Raw genomic sequence first — 18,393 nt, 5'->3', positions numbered from 1 at the left:
CACAGCCACTCAATAGGGAACTGTTAATAGTAACCAAAATGGTCGACCCAATAGATCTGATGATTTCCTTGAGAAATTTTGTTGGAAGAATGTCACGGGAACAGGAGGAAGACATCTGAGATATCAGTTCAAATAGCTCTGGTTATAAAATTGACTTAAATGCAGCTGAAAGATTTAAACTGGGACCTGGCTTGTCAACATAGGAAACAGGATGAGTGATGGAGGCCCTTAGTGTATCAGTTTTATTGGTTTTAAAAAAAAAAAAAAGGTAAATAAAAAAAATAAATTGTTCCAGCTGCTTTTACAGCATTATTATATGTAGACATCAGTTATTTCTATTGTTCCAAGTTCACATTTAGCTGGGAAGCTTTCCATGCTCTTTCAGTTTTCCTACATTTTTTCTTTAAAGCCTGTATGTCAACAGTGAGCCATGGAGTAACAGTAATGTTCTGCCTAGCTCTAAACTGTAATGGGGCAACAGAATCCAGAGTGGACTGCCATATATTATTAAAATCATCCAGAAGATCGTTTGGATTATTCAGATTATGTAGATTTGAAGCTTGATCTTGAAACATTGTGGAGAATTTGAGAGTAGTTTCAGTATTAAACAAACAGGTCAGATAGACATGTTTACCCAAATATAGGAGTATACTGTACACAAATATTAAAATTTATGATTGATACATTTATGATCAGCCATCACAAAGTCCATTAAAGTAACGGTAAAAGGAGATACACAAGTGTAAAAACCAAAGAATGTGGGTGGGGCCAGTTACATGCTGCACTAAGTTGAAGGATTGGGTAATGTTTAAAAATTCTACCACTTAAGGATCAGTGGTCACATCTACTGTATATGGAAGTTAAAATTTAATTTTATCATTTCTTAACACAATATCTGATAGCAGACCAGAAAATTAAAAAAAGGATGATGGCTTAGAGTTAGGAGGGCAATAAATTAAACAGCACAATAAAGGTTCTTTACAAGATAACTGAAATAATAGTGCCTCAAAAGAACTGACATTTTTAAACTTGATAAGATCACATTTGTACGAATTTTATATCAGTTATGGAAAAGCTGAGCTTCACAAATATGTTAGGAAAGGCATTATAATCATCAATAACTCAGTCCATTGCTTTGGCTGTTCTTGCAAACATATGAAACATTTTAGATTGCTGATAGCATCATTTTCTGAAGAATGCCCTTAGCATAACAAATGAGCTGTTCCTTGGTACAGACAAACCTCCTCCTTGACACTGGGAATGAGTCTAACTTGTGAGTGTGATAAGGATGCTCCATCATCTCTGCACAACCAAAATTCTGGAACTATATATGGCTATTGGAGGTTCTATTTTGCTAAAGTGACTTAAAATTGAGACTTCCTTTTATGTGTTCACTCTCACACATAAAGAGAAAAATCAGAAAAGCAAGGGAATTGTCAAAGGTCAGAAATGCTAAAATAACACCGTCACCATAACTTAGAATAACTTGGTTCTGGTTCTACATAGCAAACTAGCTGAAAACAGGTGGGCAGGGTTTGGTTAAAAAAAAAAAAAAGGTCCACACAATCTGAACCACAGGTCAGTTCTGGTTTGGCCCGACATAACACACTGAATCAGGAATTTAAAGCAAGATGTATACACACTAAGAGAACATGTCTATATTAATACATGTTTTAGTTTGTGAGGTGGAAAATTACAATGAATTTCAATTAAAAGTATTTGCATTTACAATGATCTTCTACACACATAATAAAATTTTAAAAATGGTCATGTACAATGTGGTTTTCAGGTCCATAAAATATTTGCATGACTAACAGGGCACCTTTGTGCTTTAGTTGAATTTAAGTATGTGGTATACAGTAGACCCCCTGCAAAGTCCCGGTTCAGAGTTTACGGCCTCAGTCATTCACAGATTTTTCCTTAGAACCTATCTAATAATTGTTAGTGGAAACTGCAAATATCCGCCGCAATTTTAAGGCTTTTTTCGTGGCAATACTGTACTGTAGAGAGAACATGAAGCAACTGTAGAAGAAAACATGGCTTGGGATGATGAAAGTGGCCAATAGAATTTGAAACTGCAACTCCCAGCAGTCCCTGCAGTGGCTCTGATTGGTCTTCTGCTGAGGGTGCTGGGGCTGTTGGGGTCAAAGGATGTCAGTGCGGCTTTTAAAAAGGTGGCCAGTGACCAAAAGCAAAAAAAAGTTTTTGTAATTTGTGTTTCAAGTTCCTGTCTCTCTGTACTTATTGTACTTATTCATTTTGTCCTGGATCGTTTCGTGGTTGGCGTCTGGATTGTCTGCCTGTTGCCTGTGTACATGAGGACTGTAAGTGGATTCATGGCCATCCTGCAAAGAAAGGAGCGCTCCTGAACCTGTCCACCCATCTTCACCATTTCAGGAACTAGCAGTAGGACTATCTTTACATTCCCATTCAATGTGCGGATCTCTGGACTATCTATTTTCATCATTACCTTTCATCCATTGCCGTTTTTCATGAACATTTTTCATGATTTACTGTGTGTGTTTTCTTTGTGCTTTGTTGTATTTAATGTGTACAGTAATCGGTATCATTGTTTTCATTTATTTCATTTGGTTTCATTACATTTTTTATTTGCTGTTTGATTACCGGTTTGCTTTGTTTTTGTCTCTGTTTGTGAGTGCATACGGGTCAGGCCAAGGCTGGGTGCGTCCCTGGAATCTCCACCATAAAAATAAATAAATCGCCATCTTCTCGACGGTGTGAATCTTAGCAGCTGCTGATTGACTGTGATGCATCTCCAGCTGAGTGTTCTTGTGTTTTCCATTTTTTTCCTCTTAACCCTTAAACCGCCACAACCGGCTATAGTCATTTCCCAGTGCCATTTGCAAGCACGGAGGAGCTGAGCAGTCAGTGCCATACATTCGTTGAGCAGCCAGCTCATGACCACTGCCAGCCCCTTGTGAGCAGAGGGGCTGAACGCACCCCAAGAAGACACGGACACGCCTCAAAATACACCCTCTTAAAAAATGCTGATAGACTACCTTCACATTGCTCCCTTATTTGCAGGACTTACTTGCGGCTGCTCTGTCGCATCATATGCTTCTCACATAAATCTACATGCGGTTCAAGAAGACTCACGCTTCGGCACTAGGCGTCTACTGTATAAATTTGGTACCCCATGCTATGTTGTTTCATGCATACTACTAAATACCACTAAGTACAGTAACTGAATGTTCATAGAAATTAAATTTTACAACAGCTGTTTTCACCATTGAAACAAAATTTTACAACAGCTTGCTTTCACCATTAAATGAAAACATGCAGAACAGTGAATGAAAAGTACCAGCTAAATTGGAATTGTTTGCAACCAATTTAATGGTCCAGTAATATTTCCATGCAGTAACGTTTTTATCGTATAGATCAAAGACCCCAAACGCTTGGATCTGTCTGAACCCACTCCCCAACTGCTCACAAGAGCATTTTCAGAAAGTGGGATAAGCTCCACCTGGATGGACAAATGATTTACTGAATAATACTTTACTAAAAATACATGTGTTTGGGACATTTTGAACACACAACTGGACATCTGACATATGAATTATGCAGCAGGAGTAAATGGGAGTTTTCTTTTACATGGACATTCTGATACTGTTTGCTCTTTGTTCAGCACTGATGTCCCCATCTCTTATATATACTTCTCTTCTGGTTCATCCTGCTTCCACTTCAAAACCGGTCCCGCCCACACGCAGCCGACACAGCATTTCTCGATTCCCATTCGTCCTCTTCCATGTCATGCACTATACTGGCCTGTTGAGCATAATACATCCAACAAGTACTCGAGGTGCTGCCACAACGGTAAAGTAGCTTTACTACCTTTGCAGGAGCCACCTGTGTCTTTATAACAGCTTCTTACACAGCAAACATTAGAAGCTAAAAATTACTGTGAACACATTCAAGAACACAACTCTTCTCTAGCGTTTGCTTCCATGGGTGCACAGATAACTCAACCTCCTGCCCACGGACCATACTGTTTTAAAATATACGGGTAAATTTATCACCAAATTTCTCCACAATATGCTAACACTTCTACCTCTTCAGGATATGGACAGTTGTATGTTTCTGACACAGTGCAAGCTACTGAAATATGCTTACAAAATAAAGCAAACTCTGCATGCAGCGAAAATTTACTTTTCCAGATAGATTCCATGCTCAGAACCATCAACCCCTTCGCTAAATCATACAAACACATGCATGAAATTGCTCAGTCCAATCCAACAGCATCTGTACGAATGGTTTTCAAGGAAAACCCTAGGCAGGATTTACGATGATACAATGCCCCAACATGTCACAACGATGTTGCAGTGATTTTTGTTGGAGAAGATGGCAAACCGCCTGACAAAAGGGACATTTGCACCTACCCCATAGGCAACTCCTGTAAACAGATTTTCACGCTCAATATGAATTGCGATCCTATGGTTTACCCACTTTTATTCCCTTACGGAGACATTGCCTGGCACAAAGATTTACAACATGTTCCCGATAAAAGAACCGCCAAGCGAATAAGGCTTACTCAATGCCAATTTTACGCGTACAGATTAGCAATGAGGAACACATTTAGTATTTTGCACTCCAGCGGCAAACTATTCCAACAGTACGTCGTAGATGCGTATGTAAAAACAGAGGGCACGTGTCTCAACTATCTCAGATTACATCAACAAGATCTGCGCATGGAACAATAAAAAGAACTATCAGACGCACTGCAAGCAAACGTTGAAAATACCGTACATGTAGGCAAAATGATCATATTACCGTCCACATTTCCAGGAAGTCCAAGATACATGCAACAAAACTATCAGGATGCCATGGCCATAGTACGTAAATTCGGAAAGCCCGATTTATTTATCACTTTCACATGTAATCCTGCTTGGCCGAAAATTCTACATGCACTGTCAGATACCCAAAGACCAGAGCACAGACCTGATATTGTAGTACGAGTCTTTTGGATTAAGCTGCAGGAATTACTTAGAGACCGACATTCTACAACAACATCATTTTGGGGTTGTTATTACACCGCCGTATGCTACGGCAGGCGTCGGCTAGTTGACGTCTATTGTGTCAGTAACTTTGTAATCTCTGTTCTTTATAAAAAAAAAAATAAAAAAAAAATATGAAATTAAAGGAATACCCTATCCCAAAAAAGATATTCCTTTTATATATTACTTATCCCATGTAGTGTGTGAAGTTTTTAATTTCATTTTTTCATGGGGAACAGATGTTTCTAATCCATGTAGATGGAAGAAATTTGCCACAGTAGCCAACCATAATAAGCATAATATGTGTGTCACCCCCAAATATGTACAAGTGGGTGAAATAACTACTGAATGTGTCAATGTTTTTTTCAGTAAAGAAACTCAAGAAATCCGCAAGTATAAAGAATTCACAACATTAAAGACCATAAATAATACTGATCCTGTTGCACCACCGGAATAATTTGGTATTTCAGCTGAACACATACAAAATTAGTCATGTAGCCAACAAAACCCTCCCCCTTCAGCTCCCCAAATAATAAAACACATGGGACCCTGTGAAATAATAATTCAAGATTTCTTACTACTTGCAAGGCATTACTGTCTGTTTGGGGGGTTGTCAAAAGGAAGGCCTTAAAAATAATTGTACTGTATTGTATTGTATAGTATTGATGGAGAAAAAAGTGCAAAGCATCTGCACAGATAAATCAAAAACAAAAAAAGTCATGCCTTCTACGTGGACACTGCTACCCCACGTGGCTAATGCTGGCTGAAGGATAACATCAAAAAAATGCTGTGTGGTACGACAAATCGGTGCCAGTAAGACTGGAATTCTGTGAGAACCATGATTTTTTATTTATTTATTTTAACTTGCTAATTTGTAGCCATTTGTTGTAGTTAATTTGTGGCTATCATTCCGTCTTTTGTTGCGTAAGGCACAGCAGCTCAGTGGTTAGCACTGCTGCCTTACACCTCAGGTCACATTTTTGGTCAAAATAATCAGTCTAGCATAAACAGAAGATGCTTTTCTAGCTTTCAGGGACAATTAAAAGACCACTGCACCATTTAATCCACGCAAAACTAGTTCAAGGCTCATCTCAGGATTACTCCTACAAATTGCACTAAAAGTTAAAATAGGGCAAGAATTGTCCTGCCTCAAAATAGGACATAAGAAGTATTTATGAAACATCCTAGTCCCAGTCCTAGTGAGGAGTAGGAGGCCGCATCTATGGCTGTGTTTATACTTCACGTGATGCATACGCCTGCGGACACTATTGTTAAGAAAGAAGTGTACCGTTTATACTTTCATTCATACTTTATGTAAATTTTATAGGATTCCACCAGGTAGCAGTGCGAGATATCATCACAGTGATAAAACAATATTTGGCTTCGCTGTATTGGGAATTGCCCAAAACATCCATTAAATTCCCAGAACACCTTGCCACAAAATCTCTGAAAAGGACAGATGTTTAACGATTACATCTATCAATCCAGGGACGCGCCCAGTCCAGCTAGTATCGGGCACAAGGCAGAAACAATCCTTGGATGGGCATCAGGCATAAACATTGATCCCGTAGGATCTGCAAAGTGGCTTGCCATTACATATTGATAGTAAACGAAGTCTATGATGTCATATTCCAACTTGAACACACCGCACTCCCAGATTTTTTGCTGGTACTGCAACTCGCACATACGTCACATTAATTTCTCCTCTGCTCAGAGGAGACATCAAATGGGAATACATGGCAGCCATGATGTGTGCACATACGCGTTCTGCGCATGAAGTTTGAACCGGCACTAAGAATGAATGAATGAAATCCCAACCCATAAACTGGAGGTCATGATGAAGTTTTGCAGTTTTCTGATAATAAAACTAAGGCTTCACTACAAGAATAAAACTCGTAACATAAAAAACAAAAAGAATAAACAAAATATGGTGAAAAATATTCAAAGTAGTAGGATAGTAATATATTAACAACAACAGGCAGAATATGGAAAACATAAGGTAAGATTTTGCATTAAAACTGTACATAATTGCTGCCACTTTGCAACAAGATAAAGCATAATACCATAATGAGCACTGAGATTATAAGACCAAGACATACTTACTCAGTATATGTAAAGTCCAAAATCGGGCATCATGTCTATATAACAATGAATGCTACAGGAATTGTTCTTGCCTTGCATCCTATTCTTGCTGAAATAGGCTACAGTTTCCCCAATCCTGCTTAGGATAAGGGGTGTTTAGAAAATAGATGCATGGATGGATGTGTAATCCACAGTTGCACTTTCAGATGAATCGTCTTCCTCCAGTTTCAGCAATGGGAAATGTCTTATAAAATGGTAGTGGCAATGAAACTAATAATCACAACACAAATCTGATGTCACTTTCACTTGTCCAGTGTCCCGCTCTGTGAATCCCCCTTATCTTCTGCAAGGATCTATTGGTCTAATAATGTCCTGGGAATCTCCATCTGTCTTCTTCAACATTCTCAGGCTTGTTAAACGTAATGGGAATGTTCCAGGGGTTTCTGGAATGCAGAGCTCAGCTTTCCCTTTATACATTTTGTTGTCAATCACCCATCCAGTCCCACTTACCTTCAGGGTAATATGTTGAGTTCTACAATCTACTACAACACAGTTTGCACACATGACCACCTCTGTATTGATACAGTGATACTGCAAATCACATATGCGTGCACATCAACACTTATGGTAATGATTTTTAAGAACATATTGATTTGCATAAATGCAGTCTACTTTTACATTACCTCATGTGGAGTGGGGGCAAAATGTCTATATCTGCATGTTATCTCATGCATTGTAAGAGCTTTTTAAATCCGGTGCAAAATTCAAGAAATGATTGGTTGTGACATACCAATTCATCGCTATTGAAAAGTTGCATTTTAAACATAACATTAACAACTTTGGCTAATGGCTTCTCCACGAAGATGAACTGTTCACATAACATAAGATTTACTATGATTATTCCATTACTGTTAAACTGATATCTTTTTAGGAGTTCATTGTTGTCAAGCATTTCTACGTCTTTCCTGGGATATGCGTGCCAATCTCTGCGTAAACACCATCTTCTGGTAGTCCTAGCGAGTAAAGACAGCTCACAAGCTCTCCTAGTCATGGTTAAGTTAGGAATGTTTTACTAAATTGGGAAAACTGATATCATTATTTTATTCCTACTTCTAAATGTAGGATCAAATTTGTGTCAGTTAGGACCATTTTCCTATTCTGAGACACTTGATAAATACAGGCCCACTTCCTCCTTCACTATTGCCTTCAATGCATTCTGCTATGTACAGTGAAGTTCCCAAACATTTACACAATTTTGCTAGGCAAAGCGTACTCCATGGTGTTCACTCATAACTATCTCTGATATAATAGGTGCATATGATGACCAACACTGGACAGCAACAGATGGTATCAAAAGCTTCACAAATAAAATCTCAGGTTACTTGTGTCCCATAATCCACATGTCATGTCATCCAGTCATATGCTCACAATATCCCAAACATTTTTTAAATAAATTATTATTAAATAAATCACTTCCAAAGAATGTTTTCGTGAATGAAAGTGCAACATGCTCAGACATGCCTGAGAATCTGAATTGAAGAACCACCTCCCCCACCTCATTCATTGGTGAGGAATCCAGTCTGATAAGAGCTCATTCATTGACTGTCTTTGTGCTTTACATGATATCAACAAAATGTGTGCACTGACAGACATGTAAAACTAAAGTTTAAAAGTTAAAGAAAAGAGAGTGAAAACATAGTCTAAGAGAATATGCCTTGTATTTGTGCATATCTATGATGCTTCAACAAGCAGAAGCTCAATTTGGTGCTGTAGGATCAGAGACTGCTTCTAAATAATCCCTATTATTCCAGTTGTGGCTCACTGCGATAATAATAAATGTAACAATTGGAGGTGTGCCTACAATTCAAATGCTTGTTCATATCTAAGTAGGGCTGGGCAATATGGACATAAACTGATGCTGTGATTATTTCAAACAAAGCATGTTTTTTTCAACAATTTTTATGTCTCTTTCGCTTAATTTTGAATTTACATTGCATGTATTGCATTCAAAACCTAGCTGCCATCAGTGTCTGTCAACTAGTAAACGTTGCACGCTCTCTCTCTCTCAATTTGACTGTTTTATACAAGAAAAGATAAAGCTCTTAATTACCTTGTATATCACAGATAGTAATACATAAATGTGTATGTTGTACTTTTTTATAATTTACATAATTTGTAATGGTTCCAAATTACATATTTCCATATACATGCCTTTTTTGAGTCACAGAACAGAGCACAGGCCACACCAGTATATCTAATTCTCAACACCTGATGACATTTATTTGATTATTTATTTTTTTTAGACCACCATTACAAACAGAACAGTCAAACTACACTAAATGATGAGTAAAATACAATTATCTTTAAACTAGAGCAGTCAGTAGCACTGTAAACAGTTTAGAAAAAGTTATCAACCAATTCAATATACAGAATTGCAAAACAAATCTAACAATTAACAGAACTTGAAGTAGAAGATATGAAAAGAACAGCTTGTTAGAAATTTTGTAACATATAACTAAAAATAAACATGGTAAGTATATAGACATCAGCTAATCTTTTGGAACAGTTGTGTTTTTTAACTTTATATATACTTACATTAGATCACTGATGCACACAACTTGGAAAAAAATTTAAGGTAATCATTGCAATATGTATTTCTTAAATCAGCAAGACATAAAATACAGTAAATGCACATGGACAAAACAGAACACTAAACGAGAGAACAAAACACTGCAACTTAATCATTCAGGATAGATTGTCCCACAATCATTAACCTCAAAAATACAAACTCCGCTCCCACTGCTTATATGCTCATATACGATGAAACAGAAAAGCAAACATTTTGTGGAACTTTGTTTAGCAGGGACCAGTTTTGCATAGGAGACAGAAGAGTACAGTGTAGGCATCACAAGTGCCAGGATGGCCCTTTCATATGCACTAACGTTTCATCTTTAGATGCTGTACTGCTTTTGCTTCTCATATTGGGAAAAATCAAACAATTCACAAACAGCAGCACTAACGCTGCCTGTTCTAAATGCTTCCTCTTTTGATCCTCACTCTATTTTTTTTAATGGTCAACACTGCCAGGCTACATGGGTGTAGTTGGAGTAGACACACTTGGAAATGAGCCAGAGACTTTGTGGATTTTAATGTTCAGAAGAAAATGTGGAAAATTCAGTGTGCAGAAGTTAATATTATGATGTTCAACACACTTATTTTTATTAAATACCAAATTAAATCAAAAATTTGATACATTGCATAGTCCACATTTAAGTGTGTTGTTTTCATGAGTTTTTTTTAGAAGTGTTTTATTTAACAACACAAAAGCTTGGGATATGGCAAATTATCCAACACAAGAAACATCAGATCTTTTTACATGGAGGTTTTGATACTGTTTGCTGCTTTCCAGCACTGGTCACCGCAGATGTCTTTTATAGAAACTTCTCCATTCTGCATGAAAACATAAGATTAAAAATTTTTCTCAGCCATCACTGCAAACTATACGAGATAATGCATAAAAGTAATATCATTCTTGGGTGAAGTATTCATTTAAAAGTCTTCTCAGCCATTACAACGAACACAGGGTCACTAACAGATTTTTAAAAAAAAAACACATTTTTGGGTGTAGTATTCCTTTGAGGAGGAAATTAACCATAACTTGTACAAACCTATACAATCCAAACTCCAAATATTATATATGATCAGACTGATATTTTAGGCAGCATGGGAAACAAGACAATCAGCAGTTCTTCATCTGTGGCATAAAATCACAACATTGAAAATGTGTTCCATGTATTTTCAGTGATTTTATGGGATTACAGAATAGACAAAGACAATGCTGCCCAGGGTGGAATAAAGTGCAGTTGCAGTCACTAAATAAATTCTTATGCGAAAACAATTTCAATACCAAAACAAAATTTCACTGACTTCACATACCTGTATCAGGTCCCAAAAATACTTCCAAAGTACTTCAGTAATAAAGCACAGGTATGGTCACTAAATAAAGTTCATCAGGGGAAATGTTTTGAAACAAAGCATACTCTATGGTCTTCCCCAGTAAAAATGGGAAACCTGTGCAAAATATGTGAGAGATTAAACTGTGCCGATTTGCATACCAGAGAAACAGACAGTTGGCACACATACGGTCTAGTTGCTTACATCAATAGTTCTCAAAGTTCAGTCCAAGAAGCCTCCCTGTCGCTGTAGGATTTTGTTCCAAATAGTTTCTCAAACAGTCATTTTCACCTTTAATTAATCTCAATTTAATTAGCTGACCTGTTTTGTTCATTTTTTTTTTTTGCATTTATACAAGTATGAGTAGTGTCACATACACACATACAAGAAAAAGATTTTTGTACTTTTTCATGCATCTTTAAATGAATAATTTGTTTTGTCATTTTTTTTACTGTGGACTTTGAACTGCTCATCATTAATTGTCAGCTTTACATAAAATTAAGCAGACACTGGTGCAAATGACTTTGAAAGGAGCAACAACTTCAGTGTTACCCACTACTTGCATATTAGTAAATAATTGTCTAAATATCCAGAACATTAAAAAAAAGCATTAAAAAAAAGAAAATGAATGAATTCTTACCCATCCAACACATATAAATTCATGCTTAATAAAAATATACAATAACCAGTTTATAAAAAGTCTGAACTGACATAAGATTCCCTAATTTGAGATGTCCATAAGAAATGTAACGTTTTAATTCATGAGGTAGAAGTACATAATTAACACAAACAGTTGGATCAAATATTTGAAATATTAAAATGTGTGCTTCAATTTACTTTATATACTTTAATACTTTTAATTGTAATAGAAATTTGTCACCCTTTGTCATATAGAGGGCTAAAATCCCAAATAAAGGACCAGAAATACCGTACAACACATTTGTAACCTCTGACTTGAAATTGCCTAAAACGATACCGCACATGTTTATATTCAAAATATATCCTTTTTAACCCTCTTTGAATGGCTCTTAAAGGGCTACGACCATCAATAAAGAAACACATATCAAAAAATATTATATTCCTGATCAGCAACTTCTAAATAGCAGAAGATGACATTCCACTTGCCTATATTATTGACCCCCCTTTTTTTTTTGTGAAGAGAAGAAACTTTGTCCCCCGCATCCCACTTGAGATTGAACCCCTGGGGTCGATCTAAATGGCATGCACAACATCAAGTCCGTCCAGTTACGTTTGCTGAAGACGCCTATTGATTCACTCTTTATCATAAGTGTGCAATTTCCTGCACAAAATGTGATACAAATATGGCCTTGAAATGAGGGGTTTTCGGGTCTAGAGGACCGAAAAAGGGGGGAACGTTAACCAATCATCAAGATAGTTTTCTCGTTCGTGACAGCCAGAAAACGCTGAACAAAAGAAAAAAAACTATTTCAAAGCTGCAATTAGTAATTCTTATTAACACAATTTCTAGATGAATGCAAAAAAAAAAACAAACATAAAAACTAGAAAATAAAAACTTGCTTAATTATTCATAGAGTCCAGTAAAAGATGATATTGGGTGGAGATAAAAACCTGCAGCCACCGGGGATCCCCAAGTATGAACTTGAGTACCACCGCTTTACACAACTGAACATTTAAAAAAGCCGCTTTTGGGAAACGGCGAAATTTAGTTTTAAGGGGAGTTTAAAATTCCATAATCTCCTTAATCAAAGTGTTTGATCCGAGCTGCCAACTATGAAAACGTTGGTTAATTTAAGAAGTCATGTAGTTAGTTAATCGTACTTCTAATCATCATTCTTGAAAAACTTGTACCTAACAGTAATATTTTATCTTCGTTAACGTCAGGCATTGTATTTTTCAAAAAAAGACTTTTTAAAATAAGTGATGCTCCATTACCACCTACTGAATAGTAGTTATTTCAAGTCACTAACAATTGAACAACAATTTCACATATCTTGAGTGGACAGATTTAAAGCAGAAATAATCAAATTGGCTTGTAGTTCAGCTTTTACATGATAATTCCACAACGTCCTGGAATTGTCCCGTCAAGGAAACCTAGTGTCCCAGAAAAATCCTTACTGCAGCATCTTCTATGGCACACGCGTGTGATGCATACAGTGGAAAGCGGTCCTATAATACAATGCATACCTTCTAAAAACATTACAAATCCTCTACAAATACAGTAAATGTTTGGCCTGCTTCAAGTGGCACGAAATGCACGGACACGTATCTCTCTTTAATCTAGCTAGAACGCTGCTACCTAGAAGGTTTGGACATAAATGAGGAAACTGCACTTACCCTCGTGAGCTACACTTTTTTAAAAAGATACTGTGCTGACAATTCAGAAAGTAAAAGCCCGTTTCAGAGGAAAATACGATCCCGCAGAGCACACGCCTTCTCGCAGGATGGCGCCATATGCAGTTAATAATTCGTCGCCGACTGATGACGCAATTGTGTCTCTCGCGTGTTGAGGCTGTGTCAGTAGTGGAAAAAATAGATAAGCGTGGATGCTATTTAAAAATTTCAAATCTGTAGTGTGCTTTATCTGCACGGTTTTTACTGATAGCGCACTCATAGTTTTGAAAAATAAATACATTCTTAAAGAAACCGCAGGAAATGATGTCCTTGACACGTTATTACGCTGATTACAGTTGAAAGTAACAGTCTTCAGAACTGGCAACGGTCATTAAATTAAAACGCCGCAAATGTTAAAGCGACACGTAAAACAGGCATCAGTTCTATGTTCATTCGGATGGGCAGTGATGATAAGCAGTACAACAGCGATCGGAGCGCATCTTGTACCAAACAATTTGTAAACTCAACAGTTTACATCTTGCCTGAAGAAGGGGCCTGAGTTGCCTCGAAAGCTTGCATATTGTAATCTTTTTAGTTAGCCCATAAAATGTGTCATTTCGCTTGACTTTTCACTAAACTCAACAGAGAAATATATAAATACGTGCGTGCGAGCATATGATCGTTTTACTCACTGCATTGTGCCCTCGGCCTCTGTCTTGTACTCCTATGAGCTCGGATGCATTCACACCCGTCCGCTTCGTTGAGCGCCTTACTATTAGCTTTGCTGCGAAAGTGCGCCTCACTGAATATATCAAATTTTAGTAATAAACATTGAGAAGAGACTTTCAACTACGTTATTGACAAGTTAAATAATTCGTGCTAAAAAGGTTTATCTTTAATATTACATTTTCCCCCTAAATTATCGTTTTCATCGTTCATTCCTCAACTCTCCGAAAAGAGCATTATCATTTAATAAACTATTTTATAGTATGGGTGGCGCAGTGGGTAACGCTGCTGCCTCGCAGTTGGGAGACCTGGGGACCCGGGTTCGCTTCCCGGGTCCTCCCTGCATGGAGTTTGCATGTTCTCCCCGTGTCAGCGTGGGTTTCCTCCGGGCGCTCCGGTTTCCTCCCACAGTCCAAAGACATGCAGGTTAGGTGGATTGGCGATTCTAAATTGGCCCTAGTGTGTGCTTGGTGTGTGGGTGTGTTTGTGTGTCCTGCGGTGTGTTGGCCCCCTGCCCGGGATTGGTTCCTGCCTTGTGCCCTGTGTTGGCTGGGATTGGCTCCAGCAGACCCCCGTGACCCTGTGTTCGGATTCAGCGGGTTGGAAAATGGATGGATGGATGGATGGAAACTATTTTATGCTTGAAAGATTAATGATCTTGTCACAGAAAAGGACAAAAATACAGTTAAAAAGAAAAAACAGAAAACCAAGTATTCACAACATGCAAGGAGGATAACGTTTTGTTAAGTTTATTTTGTACACACTATCCTTTTCATTTGTAGCCCAACAGATCCTCATTTAAAAAAATAAAAAGATAACTAAAGCAGGAGTAGAATTTCACAGCTTAAGAGAAATAGCGAAAACGAGATGCCCCCCCCCCCCCCCCCCCCTTCAAAATCAGGTTTTACCTTTAAAATAGATTTATTTTAGACAGTATCTTTTTTATCCCCAAAAAAGGAAATCAATATTTAAAAGCATTTATATTTTAAATGTGAATCGTGTTTTCATAATTGAAGCGGGGGGGGGGGGGGGGGGGGGTGTCGTGAAAATAAGGTTTTAAAGATTTAAAAGATTTTTTTTTACTACACACATTGTCTTAACTTCAAAGTAATATAGATTAGAAATGAAGAAGTACAGAAGTGGAATTTCTAGTAAAATGTTTGAGTGAATTACATTTTCACAGCTGAACAAAGACTGTTACAACATGATCAAGACCCCCAACCCAATATTAGGTTGTTAAGCTTTAAAGAGATTTATTTTTCACAGTTTCTTTTTCTTGTCCACCAATGAAGTGACGACATTTAAAAGCAGGTAAAAGTATAATTTCTTAACAATTTTAAAAGAACATTACATTTTCACCACTGAAAATCATGGAAATACAACTGTCAGATATGTTTTAAATTTGAAAAAGTATATATTTTAACTGATTTTCATATTGCTTCCTATATTAAGCAAATCAGAATTAAAATAATAAAAAGTACAAAAGTGTAATTTCCATGAAAATGCTAAGGGGAATTGCACTGTGATGTGTATGTGTCACTTTTTTTTGGTCTCCAAATGAGATGTTATCGGCATTTATAAACATTAAAAAGTGTGATTTCTCCTAAAATGCAAGAGGAAATCACAGTCTCACAAGTGAAGGGGGCATGAAAAAAAACTATTCCTCCTCTAAATTTCGTTTCTATGCTTTAGAGGTATATTTATCGAAGTGACTTTTTCCTTTTCCCAAAATAAAAGATATCAGTTTTTAAAAGCATAGAAAAGTGGATTTTTTTTTCAAAGTGCAAAAATTAATCATATTTTCGCAACTGAAGGGGGACTGTGAAAACAATTTACCCTCTAAATCATGTTTTTAGGTTTAAAAAGTATTTGTCACAGTGTCTTCTGTGTTATTCTGAAAATGAAGCAGATCAGCATTTAAAAGCATACAAAAGTTAAATTCCTCCTAAAATACAAGAAGGAATCATATTTTCACAACAGAAACGGATCATTAAAATATCTCTCCATAGAGCTGTAAATTATTATTTATCACAATGTATACATTTTTCTCCCTAAATGAAGTATATCAGCATTTAAAACATCAAATAGTGGAATTTGATTTGGAACTTGTTTGTAGGGACAAGCATTTTTACATACAGAGTCCTAGCCCAAAATCCCATTCCTCTTACTCAAATAACAGCCATGTGCTAATTTTATGACATGCTTTAATTTCTCCTCCACCTTTACTTTGTACCCGTGATTTTTATTCTCCAACATTCCTTCTTGCTGTAATCAGCGCATGCTCCCGACCTCTCCTCTCCTCCTTTCCATATTTTCTATCCTTCCTTTTATTGGTTCGTTTTTTCTTACAAAACACTCACATTCATATTTTCCCTGAAACACCTGAAACTGGGTCTTCCTCCTTCATTTCCTGGAATCGCGCCTTTACTGTCTTCATTAGGACAGAAACATTTCTTAGCACTTAATGCACTGAAAACATAAATGTGCAAGACTAACTGGCACAGCCTATGAGGAAAGGGTGAATTAGCTCCCTGTTTATCTCGTGGAACCTCTACACTATGTGCCTTCTGCCTGTATCTTTCCTATTGACTCAGTCTATGATCACTAACAGGGGATTCGAATTAGCAACTGGCTTCAAAGTCCAGTCCTGGTACACCTATTCTCAGCAGCTTGTAGCAACAGAATGTAATTGCAGACCGCAGTACCTATGAGGTCAGTCCCCAACATCACGAAACGCCATCAACGTCAGTCACGTAACACCCATCGCCTTAGACTATGGTTAACATTAGGGCCCCGTTACACTATGGTTAATATTAGGGTTGTGGGAGGGTTATCTGACTCAAAGCGCGTTTTCTGACTACCGTTCTAGTTATTACCTGACCTATGTCATAGGTATTGGAAGCTGCAGTTAGACCATTTACGCTCGAGGCGCGATAAGGCATTCAAGCTCCTATTCGTTATTGTGAGATGAAACAAGAAGCTAACAGAAACTAATAGGGACGCGTCAAGAAAAGAGTCGCGTGACGAAATTGAACTCAATACAGACAAATAGGGACGCGTCACACAACATACAGAGACCTTCTGTCAATGCCCACCGGCCGCGTCAAAGTCAAAATGATAAGCGTGATCAAATCGAATCTCCTGCTAGAGATCATTGGCTCGGCCACGTGGATGGAACACAATTTACGGATGGCTGGCCCACATGTACCATGAGATAATTAAAGAACTAATTCATCCTTTCTTTGCAGCCTGTGCTAGGTAATGTACTGCTCTTTTATACCTTTAATGCATTAAGCATTAGGAAAGGTTGCTGCACAGGCGACAACACTGAAAGACCATGGAAGAGAAATTATATTTAAAAGTCACAGAATAGTAAACTATCAACGATAACTCGCACCTAACGTAGGACGACACGAGCACACTTTGTACATGAACATATGCGATTCAAACACTCGGATTCACCCGACAGTTGCAAATTTTATTCATAAAAGGTGGTACGCCAGGTTGTCTACAAAAATGTAGCGAGACACTCTTACTAGATTATTTTCTGCATATAATTTTTGTTCAATCGGGATTTTTAGAGGCAATTTGTGGGATTCGGAATTCGTCAGTTGAACTCAGGACAATCCTGCCCAAGGCGGGACTTCTGGCAACCCTGGATTAGACTGTAACTTCCATAGCTCCGAAACATGCTGTTTTTGATAATGGATAGATTGTTAAAAGTTTTTTTAAAGTTAAAAAAATGTGATGGAATCAGCCTTTAGTAAAGTCAGAAAGGCACTTGTGGTTTAAAAACTCATACACTTAGCTGTTGCTGACTAAATTTGATTTATATTAAATGTTACTTGTATTAAACAGTTAAATTATTCATACTAAATCCATCTTGATGGATGAAACGTTACCGTAGTTTCGCAGAGTTTGTGAAGAGCTGTTTCAGACTGCACGTGCAAAAGGAAAAACGGGTAAGTTGACTCTGATTGCTTTTTAACCCGCCCTTTAGTCCCTCCCATAAAAATTCCTTCTACTGCAAGTTAACATCTACTTGAAATTAAGCGCGTTCAAGTTAAACAAATCCTTCGACTAAAATAATGAAGACCCGCCCTTGTTTCTCTGCACACGCACCCCGTTTTTGGACATGTGCCATATGCCATGAGACTAGACACTCTTTCATTTTGCAATATATGCTATGCATATGAATTTTGCTTTTGGTGGCAATGGACTGAGGACGGTATATTGGCCCTAATGGATGTGTGTGTTGCATGCGTGTGTGTGACTGTGGTCCCCGTTTATGGACTGGCGCCCTGTC

At 37.5% G+C, this 18,393-nt stretch overlaps 1 protein-coding gene across 1 annotated transcript in view; it reads right to left on the bottom strand.

Moving 5' to 3' along the window:
- Positions 1-13,531, bottom strand: part of ipo11 (importin 11) — a 311,838-nt gene extending 298,307 nt beyond the window's left edge. Inside the window, exon 1 of the mRNA XM_051929691.1 lies at positions 13,365-13,531. The gene's annotated coding sequence lies outside the window, so the exon portion shown is untranslated. The remainder of the gene's footprint in view (positions 1-13,364) is intronic.
- Between the last annotated feature and the right edge of the window lie 4,862 nt (positions 13,532-18,393).

The sequence above is a fragment of the Erpetoichthys calabaricus genome, chromosome 7, assembly GCF_900747795.2.
Source record: "Erpetoichthys calabaricus chromosome 7, fErpCal1.3, whole genome shotgun sequence".
NCBI classification, from domain to species: domain Eukaryota; kingdom Metazoa; phylum Chordata; class Cladistia; order Polypteriformes; family Polypteridae; genus Erpetoichthys; species Erpetoichthys calabaricus.
Note: the sequence above shows the minus strand (reverse complement) of the source record. Positions and strands in the feature narration are given on the sequence as shown.